Genomic DNA, 14339 nt, shown 5'->3' with positions numbered 1-14339 from the left:
CGTGCCGAGCTCGGGTTTGCGCTCACGCGTGGCATCCTGATTTCTCAGGGCCGCAGCGTGACCGGACGACCTCGTGGGGCGCCGGTACCCTGAGCCCTCAGCAACGGCTCGGCGGCAGGGGGGCGACGGTGGCTGCAAAGAGGCATCGACGACGAGGGCCCCTGCAAACGAGAGTGGCGCAAAGGCCGGGCACAAAAGGGACACGGAGGCCTAGGGTTTCCTACGGATGGTTCATCGGCCGAAGCCGGCAGCAGGATGGAGATGGAAAGCGGCGGCGAGAGCTTACCGGCTGGATCGAGGAAGGTCGGGGGCTCGGGGCGAGGCAGAGGTATTGCGGCACAGGAGTGGTCGATGACGTGCACGATGCGTAGCTACGGCGGTGGAGTCATTCAGGCGTAGGCGTGAAGGGGCTCCTCCGGCGGCGGTGGTGGCTCCTCCTCTCCCCCCTTCCTTCTCCTCGGGCAGTGCGTGGATGGTGCCAGCCGTGGATCTGCGAGCGGCAGCGCGTCAGGTCGGAGCGGGAGGCGGCGTGTCTGGGTCGGAGCGGGAGGAGGCGTAGCGGTTGTGGAGGCGGATCGCCGAGGGGTGCGGCGGGGGAATTTATGGGCAGCCTAGCGGCGTCGTTTCGACTTCACGCCAGGACTTGGGAAAATTTCGCCCACCCCCGCCAATATATGATGCTATTTATGCTAGCGGGCTACATAAGCACCCGCCAGCACAAATCCGAAACCCAGAATAATTTGAAATTGACATCATTACTCATTAGTTGCAGAGATAACCCTTTGAATATGTTATTAGTAATATTTTTTGTCATTAGTTATAGAGATAACCCTTTGAATTTGTTATTAGTAATATCTTTATTTTTCATTGATACAGATAGAGTCGGATATTTTTGTTCCACAATTTGTAGTGCTTTATGAGATATAAAATTTTTAAGTTTGGTAGTGTTTTATATATATATAACATTTTATAAAATTATGCAAAACACATACGTGTTATAAGAAAGCATCCGTAATTTTCCACATTGATCTGATAATTTATTGAGAGTAAATTATTTATTGGGATAATTGATTGATAAAAATTTTACAACTACATGTGGTTCAAACTTTAGTAATATTTTTTTACAAAATTCATATTGCAGTTGCCTAGTTACAATATAGTTATTATACAGAAAAGTGATTTGTATTTCGAACTTTGTGTTCAGATAAATCAAGTTTCTATTTATGAGTCCAATGGAAATAATAATAATAAATCTTGTATTTACTCGAAAAAGCTAAACTTTTGCATGACTTAATTTAATAGGTCGGTGACCATATATAAAAAAACTGAGCTCATTTGGATAAAGTTTGGGCATACATGTTTACCAATTTGACACATCTCTTATGGAGTTTCATAAACCTCAAGGCAAACTTTGAAATTTACACTCAATCTAACGTCTCTTACATGATATGCACTTCCACCTATTTTTAACAAGTAATATAAACTCTATAAGTCTTGTATTAGGAGATTCAATAATTTTAAAGTTATTTACTATTTTCTAGTGATTAATCTATTTTCTATCATGATTCTTAAAAAATATTTGTGCTAGCGGGTGCTTAAGACGGCCGCCAGCACAATTGGATCCTACTGGCGGGTACTTCAGGGTCTGTTTAGTTCGTGAAAATTTTTGGATTTTGGTACCATAGCACTTTCGTTGTTATTTGATAATTAATATTCAATTATAGACTAATTAGGTTTAAAAGATTCATTTCATCGTTTACAGTTAAACTGTGTAATGAGTTATTTTTTTAACTATATTTAATGCTCCATACATATGTCAAAAAATGTGATGCGATGGGTGCTGTAGGAAAATTTTTTAGAACTAAACAGGGCCTCGGACGCCCGCTAGCACAAATACTGGTCTTCAAATTAAAGCAAGTGCATAGTGTCTGAACGGATAACGCTCCCTCTTAGCTTGCTGTGTACGAGCTCCACCGCCGCTCCTTCCCCACCGTGTCGCCGCTCCTTCCGCACTGCTCCACCGCGCTTCTTGCCCCCGCCGCTCCCCCACTGCTCCACCGCCGCTCCTACCCCACCGCGCCGCCACTTCACCGCCGCTCCACCGCCCACCAACGCGCCTCCGCACCTCCACGACTCCGACCACCGCTTCGCCCGCCTTCGGTGCCACGGACGAAGCCCGATCACCGCTCCGCCCGCCTCCGGTGCCACGGACGAAGCCCGACCACACGCCGACGCCACAGACGCTGACGACGCAAAGCTGTCGACCTTCTCTTCCACCTCTAGTTCGTCGACGTCACTTGAGCTTGAAGTGTTAGTTACAAAGATTCTAGGGTTCTACACTGGATCGATATCTAGGCATACAAGATCGAGTACGGGTATATCTTCTAGTAGATAAACATGGGGTTCATCCTAGTTCTAGTACAACAGAGAGAGAGGAAGGTATGGAGATGAAGGTGCAAACCATCCGTGGAAGGGGGCGCAGAGGAGCTCGACCCCGCGGGTGCCATGGCGTCGATGGAGTCGAGGATGGAGGCGAGGAAGTCCGGGTTGGCAAGGCCTGGATCCGGCGGCGACGATGGGCAGCGAGGGTACCGGTACCCTTCGGGCCGGTACCGGCATTGGCCGGGAACGGCGGCGTCGGTGGGGAACGTCGTGGCGGCGCTGGGGTGCTTCCCGTCGGCCTTGCGCTCCCTTAGATCGGTAGGGTTTGTGGGAGAGGGGTTTGGCAGCGGTCAACTTGAGTGTCCGTGCCCCGGCCCCCCTCCTATTCTATATAGCGCAGGCGACGGGGGCCCACCAGCCATAATGACTGGGCGCCCCCGATCAATGCGCGATCAAAGGGGATTTTGGCCCGATCTTTGGATCGGGCCTGGAGATCATATCCAACATTCTCCCCCTTGATCTCTCATTTTCTTATTCTTGTTTTTTATCTGAGTTTGGTTCATCCCATCGCAGATCAGTGTATATGGCGTGCCTCGTCATGACAGTTATTACTGTCAGATTAACAGCCACAATCACTTTTCTGGTCTGAAACAGAGTCTTATTCTAGGGCCCTCTTTTTCCAGAAATCATAGGTTTTCCCTTAAACCCATGCCGGCTAAGTGTTCTCTGAACACATTGGGTGGTAGGCCTTTTGTAAGCGGATCCGCTAACATCTTGTTCGTTCTGATATGTTCTAGACAAATAGTTTGATCCTGGACTTGCTCCTTAACAACATAAAACTTGACGTCGATGTGTTTGGCAGCACCACTCGACTTGTTGTTATGAGCATAGAATACTGCTGGCTCGTTGTCGCAGTATAATTTCAGTGGTTTTTCTATGCTGTCGACCACTTTCAATCCGGGTACGAATTTCTTTAGCCATGTGACCTGCCCCGAGGCCTCATAACATGCCACAAATTCAGCATACATCGTGGAGGATGCTGTAACTGTCTGTTTGGAGCTTTTCCACGATATTGCTCCTTTTGCAAGAGTGAAGATGTATCCAGATGTGGACTTTCTATCATCTGCATCTCCTGCAAAATCTGAATCTGAATACCCTTCTATTTCTAAAGTTTCTGATTTTCTATATGTTAGCATGAGGCCAGTTGTGCCCCTCACATAGCGCAAAGCTTTCTTTACCATTTTCCAGTGCTCTATGCCTGGATTACTCTGGTATCTGCCAAGTACCCCGGTAACGAAACTTAAGTCAGGGCGTGTGCACACTTGTGCATACTGTAAGCTTCCGACAGCCGAAGCATAAGGCACTGCCTTCATTTGCTCGAGCTCATACTGGTTCTTGGGACACTGATGTTTCCCGAAACTGTCGCCCTTGACTATTGGAGCAGGTGTGGGCTTGCTCGCATGCATACCATATTTCTTTAATATCTTTTCTAAGTATGCTTTCTATGATAATCCTAAAATCCCTCTTCTTCTATCTCGGTGAATCTCAATTCCTAAGACGAACGAAGCTTCACCAAGATCTTTCATATCAAATTTCGAGGACAAGAATTTCTTTGTCTCCAGTAGTAGATTAACATCACTGCTAGCTAGCAGAATGTCATCCACATACAAGATGAGGAAAATAAATTTTCCGTTCTTGAACTTCGCATAAATACAATTGTCCTCTTCATTTTCTTTAAATCCAAACTTTCTAATTGTTTCATCAAATTTCAAGTACCACTGCCTCGAGGCTTGCTTCAAGCCATAAATCGATTTTCTCAAGCGGCATCCTAAATTTTCTTTGCCTTCCATGACAAAACCTTTGGGCTGTGCCATGTAGACATCTTCATACAAATCCCCATTTAGAAATGCCGTTTTCACATCCATCTGATGCAATTCTAAATCATAATGTGCCACTAAGGCCATTATTATTCTGAAAGAGTCTTTACATGAGACCGGAGAGAATGTCTCATTGTAATCTATTCCTTCTCTTTGCGTGAAGCTTTTTGCCACAAGCCGCGCTTTATATCTTTCTATGTTCCCTTTGGAGTCACATTTCGTTTTGTAGACCCACTTGCAGCCTACTGTTTTGGCTCCTTTGGGAATTTCTTCTAAGTCCCAAACTTTATTGGTATTCATGGATTTCATTTCATCTTCCATGGCTGCAAACCATTTGGATGAATTGGCGCTTTTCATGGCTTCTTCAAAAGAGGTGGGATCACCCTCATTCTGTATTTCTTCACTATGATAGACTTCATAATCTTTAGAAATAGTTGGTTTTCTAGTTCTTTGTGACCTTCTCGGGGCCACTACGACTGGTATTTCTTGCACAGGAGGCTGTTGTTGCTCCCCCTCATCCATGGCAACGGGTTCTACTTGGTCCTGAGGAACAGGGTCCTCATTTCCATTTAATGCCAGGCTAGGAGAACCAACAACAGGTGGTGGCACCGCAGTTTCTTGCACTGCAACGTCAGGTAGACTGACAGCAGGTGTTGGCACTGCAGTTTCCTGCTCTATCGGTGCCACAACCACAGGTAACGAGAAATAAGGCTCTTGAATCATCGGAGTGGGAACGTATACCCGCTTCTCCTCAAGGTCGAATTTTCTGGCTACTATGCTCCCCCTGATCATCTGATCTTCTAAGAAGGCAGCGTGTCTTGTTTCTACAAACTTCGTGTGTCTGTCGGGACAATAAAAGCGATATCCCTTAGACTTTTCTGGATAGCCAATAAAATGGCAACTGACTGTCTTGGGATCTAGCTTTCCAATGTTTGGATTAAACACTTTGGCCTCAGCTGGACAGCCCCATACACGAAAATGATTAAGCGAGGGTTCTCTTCCTGTCCATAGTTCATACGGTGTTTTCGGCACCGATTTACTTGGCACCCGATTAAGAATGTAAATGGCGGTTTTTAACGCCTCCATCCACAAATTAATCGGTAACGTGGAGTAGCTCATCATACTTCTAACCATATCCATCAGGGTACGGTTTCTTCTTTCTGCTACTCCGTTCTGCTGAGGCTCGCCCGGTGTAGAATATTGGGCAACTATGCCATTTTCCATAAGGAACCTTGCAAAAGGTCCTGGAACTTGGCCATAAGGGGTGTGTCGACCGTAGTACTCTCCCCCACGGTTGGATCTGACTATCTTAATCTTTAAATCATGTTGGTTTTCTACTTCTGCTTTGAATATCTTGAATTTATCCAATGCTTCTGATCGTTCTTTAATTGGATAAATGTAGCCATAACGCGAGTAATCGTCTGTAAATGTTATGAAAGAAACATAACCATCTATAGTAGTGACAGGGAATGGTCCACATATATCTGTGTGAATTATTTCTAGAATTCCCGCACTTCGTTTGGCACCTTTCTTTATGTTCTTAACGAATTTTCCTTTAATGCAATCAATACATTGTTCTAAATCTGAAAATTCTAACGGTGGAAGAATTGATGCTGTTACTAAGCGCTCTATTCTCCCCCTCGAAATATGGCCTAAACGACAGTGCCATAATTTCGACGAAATTGCATCAATTCGTTTGCGTTTCTTAGTAACATTCTCATATGAGGAGGCATTTTTATTCTCAGAACATACTGCATTCACATTCTCAGATAATGAAAGCAAATATAATTTGTCTTGTCGGAAGGCAAGACCAACACATTCTGAATTAACTTGTATCTTACACTTGCCATCACCAAAATGACAAGCAATAGCGTCATCATCTAATTTAGACACACTTATTAAGTTTCGTTGCAAAGACGGTACATAAAGAACATCTCTCAAACAAAGTACAAAGCCATTATGTAATTCTAATTGAAATTCTGCAATGGCTTCGACTTCAGCTTCTACACCGTTTGCAACTTTAATTCTTCTTGCGCCTCTTGGCAGGGTCCTCCTCATACTTGATCCCTATAAAGAATTAGCAACATGAGTAGTTGCACCAGAATCAATCCACCAAGTGGATTTGTCATAACTTAAATACAGGGATTCATCTACAAAAGTAATGGTGTCCTCACCCTTTCTTAACAACTCTTTCAGGAATTCTGGGCAGTCCCTCTTGTAGTGCCCTCTCTTTTTGCACTTCAGGCACTGTCTTGTTCAACTGGAAAATTTTCCCAGTCTTTCTGTGGAGGTGGTCTGGAAGGGCCACTCTCATGCTGATTCTTGCCTGGTGGGAAAGGTCTCTTGTTATGCTGGAAGTTCTTATTCTGGAAATTCTTTTTCTTGTGTTGAACTTGAAAAGCAAGCTCACCACCATTGGAGTTCTTAAGGCGATCTTCTTCTTGAACACACATGCCAATCAGCTTGTCAATACCCCAATCTTCTGGAAAAGCGTTATAGTTGACATGAAATGCCTCAAACGCCTTTGGTAGGGACTTGAAGACCAGCTGGACAATGAACTTTTCTGGCAAAGGCATGTCCATTGTCTTAAGCTTGTTGGCCATGTGGCTCATTTCTAAGATATGTTCTCTAATGCCACCGCCAGTGTATTTCTTAGTGATAAGCTGCTTAGCAAGAATGGCAGCATAAGCCTTGGAAGAACCAGTAAACTGACTCTTCACCTTTGCTAAATATTCTGAAGCGGTGTCACAATCTGGGATCGCCATCTTGATGGCATCTGAAGTGGAACCCTTCATGACCATAAGACACTTGCGGTTGGAATCATTCCAACGTGTCTTGTCAGCATCATATCTGGTCATAGCAGAGTCATAATTCTTCTCTCGGATAGCCCAAGCAGCAGCTTCTTCATTCTGTGCCCTTACGGGCTTTTCTGGTTCTTGTGGAGCTGGCGTTGTGATGGCCAAATCTATATTGGCCATCGCCAGAGCTATCTCCAATTTCTGGTACCATTTCCCATAGTTGTTGCCATCCAGTTCAGGAATGGCATTCACATAAGTCATAGCATTGGAGCCTGAAAATTTGAATTCAAAATTTGTGAGGACAACAATAAATGCATGTATCAATTTAACGTTGGTCAAAATTAAAACATGCAATAATCTGTACATTAAATCTAAATCACCGTTGGGCAGAAAAAGATATAATGTATACAAAATTCTGAACAAAATTATAATATTGCAATATCAACTTTGGTCAGAAATTACAACATTATAATATACTGAAAATTCTGAGAAATAAAATTCTATAGGCCTCTATATCAATTATCTCGTTGGTTCAAAATAACATAGAGACAAAATAAATTCTTTGCAGCGGAAACATATAAAATTCTAAATATTCAGAAGCATAATTCTTGTAAATTTCTGCTCTAAAAATAATACACGTTGGTGCATTTATTTGCAGAGATTCAAATTCTAAACAAATTCAACCAGAATTCATATTCAAATTGCTTCTGAAATAAAAGAAAAGGCGAAATCTGGAACTGTTCATGCGGCCTGTGGCCACTTTCGACCCACGGTCGCGCGCCCCCCCGGCGCCTGGGCCCTTTGCCCAACAGCAGACGAACGGGCCGCCGAAACGGCCCACGTGCGCCCCCCGCCTGGGCCTCAATCGGCCCGTTCGCCGGCCGGCAGATGCAGACCGTCGGATCTGATCCGATGGCTGCCCGGCCTTCTCGCCGGATCAAAACCGGCGTCGGCGACGGGGTGCCCAAACCCTAGGCCCATTTCTTCCCCTTTTCTCGCCCGATAGAGCGGCGGCACCGCCGGAGGCGGTCAGCGCCGGGGAAGGCTGGCTACGCGGCGGCGCCCCCGCCGGTCCCCTCGTCGGCGCGCGCGCTCAACCGAGTGGGAGCGCGCCGCCGTCGAGCGGACTGGAGGTGGTGCACAGGCCGTGCGCCGGTTCTGAGTGGCGGCCGGGGCCCCGCGCGCGGTTGCGCAACGGCGACCAGTGGCGGCCGGATTCTTTGGCGCGCCCCAGTGAGCGGCGGCGGCCGAGGAGGTGAGTCCCCTCCCTTTCTGTCAAGTTCTTGATTCTGCAGGTTAGGGTTTCACGGGTCTAGGGTTAGGGTTCTTGTGCGCGCGCCGACAAGCAATGACGCGCGCAGTGGTTCTTGACCGGGAAAGGTAAGTTCCACCCTTTTCCCGGGGTTCTCTTTTAGGGTTAGGGTTTCTGGATTGGGGATCTCGGTCAATCCGAGATCAATTCGAGGTTCTTTCTTCGATTTGCATCGAAAACAATTCTTTCTCCTTCTAAACTCTATCCTAAAACTCGATCTATGCACTAGATCGGCGAGTGATACCATTGTTAGTTACAAAGATTCTAGGGTTCTACACTGGATCGATATCTAGGCATACAAGATCGAGTACGGGTATATCTTCTAGTAGATAAACATGGGGTTCATCCTAGTTCTAGTACAACAAAGAGAGAGGAAGGTATGGAGATGAAGGTGCAAACCATCCGTGGAAGGAGGCGCAGAGGAGCTCGACCCCGCGGGTGCCATGGCGTCGATGGAGTCGAGGATGGAGGCGAGGAAGTCCGGGTTGGCAAGGCCTGGATCCGGCGGCGACGATGGGAAATGAGGGTACCGGTACCCTTCGGGCCGGTACCGGCACTGGCCGGGAACGGCGGCGTCGGTGGGGAACGTCGTGGCGGCGCTGGGGTGCTTCCCGTCGGCCTTGCGCTCCCTTAGATCGCTAGGGTTTGTTGGAGAGGGGTTTGGCAGCGGTCAACTTGAGTGTCCGTGCCCCGGCCCCCCTCCTATTCTATATAGCGCGGGCGACGGGGGCCCACCAGCCATAATGACTGGGCGCCCCCGATCAGGGCGCGATCAAAGGGGATTTGGCCCGATCTTTGGATCGGGCCTGGAGATCATATCCAACATGAAGGTGAGGTCTACCGCATCGTGAGCACCACCGGCAACCTATCATCGGCGCCGAGCAGCTCCCAGTTCATGCCTCCCCCTTCCTGACTGCCCAAACCCGTCATGTGACACCAAGATCATTTGTGTTAGGAGCAGGGCAGACGATATCTTCTACAAGTGCCCCAACCACTACAAAGTGAGTAATTAACTTGCTTGTTTTAGCTTGTTGGTCTTAGGCTCTTAGCTTATTTATATTACCTTGCTTGTTTAGTTCCTTATAGTTAATTAATGTTAGATAATGGTAGATATTTGTCTTAGCGTAGCTGCCTTGTCTTAGCTTATTTTGCTAGTTAATTAACGTTAATCTTTGTCTTAGCTTATCTTGCTTGTTTAGTTAGATTCTAGTTAATTAATTACAGTTAGCGTATTTCAGCATATACTTAGATACTTATTATATTTTGGTAAGATGATCCGAGATCATGTCAGTCCTGGCGTCCTGCTGGTGGTCGGAAAACGTCTACCTAAAGTGGCTAGCGGACACTCCACTACTACAGAGCATAGTTATTGTAACATGCTCTTGTAACACATTCATCATTGTGTTACTTAGAAGTTTAACAGTAACGCAAAACTAAGTGTTACAGATGAGTGTTGTAACACATAGCACATGTTCAATAAAATTGTGTTACAGACAATATTTATAGTAACACAAAAGTAATGTTACATCCAAAATGTTACAAAGATAGTAGTATTTAGTAACACATACAAAATAATGTTACAATTTAAGTGTTACAAGGAATCCCATCAATTTTTTCCATTCACTAAATGCCATGAATGTGATGACACTAGATAGCATCACTAGTAGACAATTAAGAATGTTGAAGAAATTACATAAGTAAAAGTATTAGTAACAAAAGACTTATTTTTTTGCACTACTTCACTGCACCCCATCCAACGTGTCCTCCTTCACACTAGGGCTGGACAAAATGCGCGTAGCTCGGTAGCCCGCTTGGCTCTCACGTGGCTCGGTGCGGTGCAATTTACTAACAAGCCTAGCTGAATTATGATGAGACATAGCAAATTATGATACTTTTAAGGGCATTAGTGAGGGTACGTAAAGTCCTAATGTGTTGGGAAGGTCAAAATAATTATGGCTTTATGTTTTTTTTATTTTTTCCCTTACTTAAAACTAGTGATTGAGGATTCTTCTTGGTCCTGCCTCCTCGGCGTGCACGCGATTGTCTCCCGTGGTACCCCAGATGTTTTGAGAACAAGATAAAAAATTTTAAAACAGAAATTGTTTGAGCAGATATTCTGAAATAAAAAAATGTTTCAGATTTTCAAATATAAATAAGTACGGTTCAGTTTTTAATTCATTTGGACAATCACCTTTCGAACTGCTAACTTTCTTTATAAAATCCTATTTTGCAGGGAAATGAATATGACACCATCGGCATTTATTTTGGAGGACTTGTGTTTTGCCTGTGAATAAAAAATGAAAGAAAGCATATCAAAAAAATGAAAGATAGAAAATTTGGCAAATGAAAAAAAAAAGCTATCCCAATGGGCCGTGCGCCCATGCCCAAGCAGATTAGGCCTGCGTGCGTGGCTCATCTGCTCTCTCCTGCGCTGCAGTGAATAGAATCTCCTGTGCTCCTCCCCGCAACGATATCCCCCGACGGTTCCTGCGCCCCGATGTTGAGTCTACAGCAGACGGTGAGTTTGGAAACTCACAATCCACACCGTCAGTATCTCCCGTTTCCATTTTTCCTTCCCCCTTCCTCTCTCCCGTTCCCCTTTTCCCCTCCCTCCTCCCTTCCAGTGCTCCATGGCGGGCGGCCGGCGGCGGGGAGTCGCGGCGGGCTGGGTGGAGGCGGCGCGGCACGACTGCGCCGGCGGCGGGGAGGCAAGGCGGCGCGGCGGAGCCGGCGCCAAGGAGGCGCGGCACGGCGGGGGAGGGCGGGGCCGGGGAGGCGCGGCGCTCGGCCCCGGCGGAGGCGGCGGCGAGCTCCAAGTAGTTTTTTTCTTTTTTTATTCAAAAAATTTAACAATTTTTTTACTCGAGATTTTTTTATTTTGGATGTAAAAATTTTTGTCTTCAATTTTTTAATTTATTTCGTAAAACTTTCTCTTTCAGTTTTTTCTCGTCAATTTTTTCTTAGAAAAATTTTTCTGTCTCTCTAAAATTTTCCCTGAAAAAAGTTTTCTATTTTTTTATTTTTTTATCAGAAAACGACAAAAAAAATTACTAAAAACAGAAGAAAAAAAACTGATCGGAAGATGGACCCTAGGAAACCCCTCCTACGGTCGACCGTAAACTGGAACCGGATCCGCTGCAGTAACGTCCCCTGCAGTTGGGTCACTGTCACGTGGGCCCCACTGCGTGCAGGCCCCACACGCAGTGACTCAACTGCGGGGACGTAACTGCAGTCCCCGTAAACTAGGCTGCCCCTTCCTGCGCCCCTGGCCTCCTGCCTCCTCAATCCTCCGCCCCGGCGCCCCCTTCCCCACGACATGGCCCCGGCGCCCACCCCGCCGTCACTGCGGTGCAGGCGGCCGCCGCCGCATTCTTGAGCCTTGTCCCATGACCCGACCCGACCCCCGGTGCTCACGCAGTCCACTTCTCTGCGGTCCAGGAACCTGACGCTGCAGGTGCAGGGGGTCGCCGCCGCCGCCGCCGTTGCAGGTCCAGGTCCTCCGGCCGCAGGTCCACGGGATGTTGCAGCAGGTCCAGGGGCTGCCCCGACGCCGCAACAGGTCCACGGTATGAGTAGTGGTGATAGCATTCTTGTTTATTTAGATTCAGTTCTTAGAAATTTGTAGGGCAAATGGTTGACGTCATGAATTGTAGTGAATGGTCCAGCATCTGTACTTGGTTAAAACATAGTCAGGATTGCTTAGATGACATGAATGAATGTGGTACAGTGTTGATTAACCGTGCAGCTTGCATATACGAGTATGGGTGATATCACTCTTGTTTGTTTAGACCAGTTTTGGTACCTTGTAGGACAAATGGTTGTAGAAGTGAATTGTTAGGTGTGGTTAAGCATCTGTACTTCGTTGAAACATAGAGTAAGAATTGCTTACCCGGCATGAATAAATGTTGTAATAATGCTTTAACTAATCCACAAGATTTAGTATTTTTTTAGTCTATTACGGGAAACATAAGATTAATTACTTAGGCTGCTGCTGCCTCCTCGCAGTGATATGCAGAGGCATTTTAGGGTCCAAATTAGATGTCCCTTCTCTATGAACCAATGAACTACGTCTTTCCTTGCTGGCCAGGTTGCAAATTGCAGTAACAAATGGTTTGCACTATGTAATCTAAAACCTGCCGCCCTTGATCTAAAACAGGTGCCACATGGAGCCGAATATTGCCTCCAAATCAGAAGTGTAAGTTCTCAACCCCATGGTTTAGCTGAACTACGGCTCCTGATTTAAGTAATTAATTTGCCCCAAGACAGATTATTGTAGAGCAGGAAGAAAGGCTAGTGATACTCCGTGTTACTTCTATTATGACTAAATTGCATCTGTCTTGCACATTGCTGGTTCTTTTAATCGACCTTGCCCATGATTTGTTTGTTGAAATGTCAAAGAGATTGGAATTTTATTCCTGGAGATTACTGTTTTATCAATTTATTTATGTTTTTTCATGTTTTATCCTCCAAACTAGCAATAAGGCCACTCTGATTGCTTATTGCCCAGTACTGATTCCAGCTAATTGAACAAACCATTATACAGTTTGTTTTGCCAAGCGGATCATGTATCCATCAACACAGATCAATTTTCTTATTATGTTCGTGGAGTGATTGAAAGCATTACATATTTAGTTATGGTAAGTGACAGGATTCAGTTGATAGCAATTTTTTCGGTGAAACGACAGTAAATTGTTGTTGGAAAACTAGCTTGCGAATTAGGATAGTGATCACTTGAAATACTAAACTTTGTCCCCTGATGAAGTTTATTTGTTTACTTTTCAATATATTATCAATACCTACATGCATCAATTTCTCAGCATTTCAAGCTATTATAGAGAGTTCATATTCAATACTTACTAGTATTTTTGTGTGTTGGATCTATGTAATGCTACAACTTGATTTCTATATGCAGGCCAAAATTGATCAGTAGCTGAATTCTTGTGTCAATGTGACAATGTGTACAAACATGGATAAAGAGGCAGTGGAGTTTAAGAATACTGGAGATATATTTTGTTTACATTCCAGTTTTCCCAGTAGTATGGGCTTGTACTCTTCACTATGTACATTTTCTCACTAGAATCATATTATATATCACATCATGTGAACAAGTACGATGTTTGTAAACTTCCTACAAATAATGCAGCTTGCTATGATTATTAAAATTAATGGTTTGTGTGATTTTGCAATTTATTGGGTTCACTTTGGAAATTTCATGGCAACATTATATGTTATATGCACGTGTAAAATAAATAATTATTCAAAATTTAAACGTGTTACAATAGGTAAAACAAGTGTTGCAATCAATATTTTGGTGTTTATACCACAAACTGAAGTGTTAATAGAGCTTTAAAAATGTGTCACAAAAGAGAATTTTAGTAACACTTTATAAATGTTCCACAAGGTAAGGAATTGTGTTACTGAGTAGTAACACTTTTTTAGATGTACAATAACACATGTTGTGTTCCTATAGATTTGATTGTAGTAACATTGGAAATTGTAACACTAGAAAGATGTGTTACTAGGGGAGCTCGTAACACATTTATCAGCCTATAGTAACACAAGTTGGTGTTACTATATCCGTGTTTTGTAGTAGTGCTCACCACAATTGTTGCTTACTTATGCTGGATCTAGTGTCGGGACACACAGGGTACTTGATGCTCAGACTTCAGCAGCGGCACCATGACTGGTTCAGCAATGTCTTGTTCCGCCTGAAACAATTGTTGAACCGGCTACCAGTAGTCTGAGCATGAACTTTCAAGATCTGAAGATGCAATTGTGTGACATGAGGATGAAGATGTGTCAAATGAAGCTCCAACATGGAGAAATATCTCGAAACATTGCAGACTTGAAGCAGGAGATGAAGCAGTAGATAGCTGATGTGAGGAAACAAGTTGGTAAGAAGAAGAATGAAGTTGGATTTGGTGCCCTTGTAGTTGTTCTTGGTGTACTTGGTGTGTTGGCATACCTCTT

General features: G+C 44.9%; 1 long non-coding RNA gene across 1 annotated transcript; it reads left to right on the top strand.

The window, feature by feature from the left end:
• Positions 1–11610: 11610 nt before the first annotated feature.
• On the top strand, positions 11611–13559 carry LOC120644932. Its single transcript, XR_005663993.1, has 3 exons — positions 11611–11935; positions 12526–12564; positions 13282–13559. It is a non-coding gene; the product is annotated as an uncharacterized LOC120644932 (long non-coding RNA).
• The last annotated feature ends 780 nt before the right edge of the window (positions 13560–14339 follow it).

This window comes from Panicum virgatum, chromosome 8K (assembly GCF_016808335.1).
Source record: "Panicum virgatum strain AP13 chromosome 8K, P.virgatum_v5, whole genome shotgun sequence".
Lineage (NCBI taxonomy): Eukaryota > Viridiplantae > Streptophyta > Magnoliopsida > Poales > Poaceae > Panicum > Panicum virgatum.
The sequence above is the reverse complement of the archived record's forward strand: the minus strand, read 5'-3'. Positions and strand labels throughout refer to the sequence as shown.